Genomic DNA, 2,005 nt, shown 5'->3' on the forward strand with positions numbered 1-2,005 from the left:
TATTTGAAAAATACAGTTATTTAGAGATTTCTGGTTTGCTAAAAACAGCTGTGTCTTCTACATATCAACATTAAGTATAATAGGAACATGCATTCTCATTCTACTTGGGTTTACTAATCAAGTAAGGTTAAAAATTGTTAACAGAGAAATAACTTGAGATGATCGCTAGCTCGGTTTGGTGTTATAGTATGTCTGCTTAAAAGAAATTTCCAAAATCTTTTTGGTATCTTGCAAAGTAAGTTAAGCAACCTAAGTAATAAACATCCATTATACATCTAAATCATTCCTAAAGAGATAAAATACTCTAGAGTAAGATAGAGATGAAATAGTGAAACATTCATTTTTGGATACAAATTTAAGTTTATATATTTATGCATCTTGTTTTCATACAGTACAGAGAAGTTAAATATATTTGGGTCTGTTAATAAACATGAGAAATTTCACTATGAGGAAACCATACTATGAGCACATACCTGTAAGGGTGAGATGATATATTCATAAAATTTGGTACTCTGCTCGTATAGAATCCTGGTATATGACAAACAAGTCACCATTGTCTATTTTTAGTTTTCTTTGTAAAAGAAAGATTACTAATGGTTAAAAATTATAATATATATAAATGAAACTATTGGAAATCATAAAAGTGAAGAGAACTTTTCATGAAAAGTATGTATGTAGGATGTATCTATGGTTTTGTATCTATGTATCTAAGTATGTATCTATGGTTTTGACAGCATAAAAGAAATGAATTTTATTCTAAAGGGGAATGGCTGGTTGTTACTGAATTAGAAAGGAGAAAATGTAGGAAAAAACCTGAATGTATGTAAAAAAGTTGGAAAAGCTTTGCAGAAAAGAGATCATATCTCATGTAGTTAAGTTGGCCAAGATCTAAATGAATTATTTTATAAAAAATGCACCTTCATATAAAAATGTACTGCTATAAAACTACAACAACAAAGTTTTGTTGGATTATCAGTCTGCTCTTAGGTTGTAAAAGGTTTTTACCTTGAGTAATCTACATATAAAACCAAAATTCCGTGTATTATCAGAATAGTTTCCTGAGCTTTATGTTACCTTTTATCATGTTCTTGATTACTTAAGAGAACCTAAGTATTGTTTCATAATCATCAGTAAGCCTATTTAATTAAATGTTAAAATCTTGCTACATTTTTGACAATTTTGCTTTCCCAAAATCTAATACTAAATGAAATCCTCTTGTTTTCACACTGACTTTGAGATTTCCCAGAGGGCTCTTGGAAAATCTTATAGGATTTGTTCTTACCCCGTGTTAGGCCCCATGTCAGGCCCTGTGCTCAGCATGGAGTCTACCTGAGATTCTCTCCCTCTGCCCCTTCCTCTGCTCTCTCTCTCTCTCTCAAATAAAAAAAAAAATCTTTAAAAAATAAATAGTGATGAATTTGAGCTTAAGTAAAGGTATAAGGTAAGAGTTATAGAAAAGAATGACCCCTATTTGATAAAACTTTTGGCATATTTTACTTTGTAATTACTTAAAAGTAGGCAAAATTCTCTGTGATACCCTAGCCATCTCTAATGCAAGAGAAAGACAGCTGGACAGCAAATTAGCTGTTCTGTTGCAATATGGTCTGAGCAACCATGTAAACAAAGAAACTTGCTAATCAAAAGCCATTTCTCATGAAACAAAGTCAGCAGCTAATTGAGAGCATCTGAGGCTAAAATAAGATTAACTTCAAAATGAAAACCCTTGCAGCTTCTTGTAGTAAAACTATTGGGATAACATGAAAGCTTATAACAGTTTATAAGTGGAAATGAGAACAGAAATGTCATTTCTCACTTCGGCAAAATATTTTTACAAAACCCATAATTAACTTTCTCTCTAGTAAAAGTGCTTGATGTTTGATAACACACAATAAAATTACAAAAATGGATCCCTGAGGGTCCATAATAATAGAGTAGATGGTGCTAATGTACCATAAAGTGAGGCTTTACCATGGTCTGCTCAGTGTGCCTCGCTCAGCTGCTATTT

Source organism: Eumetopias jubatus, unplaced genomic scaffold (genome assembly GCF_037043125.1).
Source record: "Eumetopias jubatus isolate StellerSeaLion01/CBP00866 unplaced genomic scaffold, mEumJub1_p1.0 scaffold_2, whole genome shotgun sequence".
NCBI lineage: Eukaryota > Metazoa > Chordata > Mammalia > Carnivora > Otariidae > Eumetopias > Eumetopias jubatus.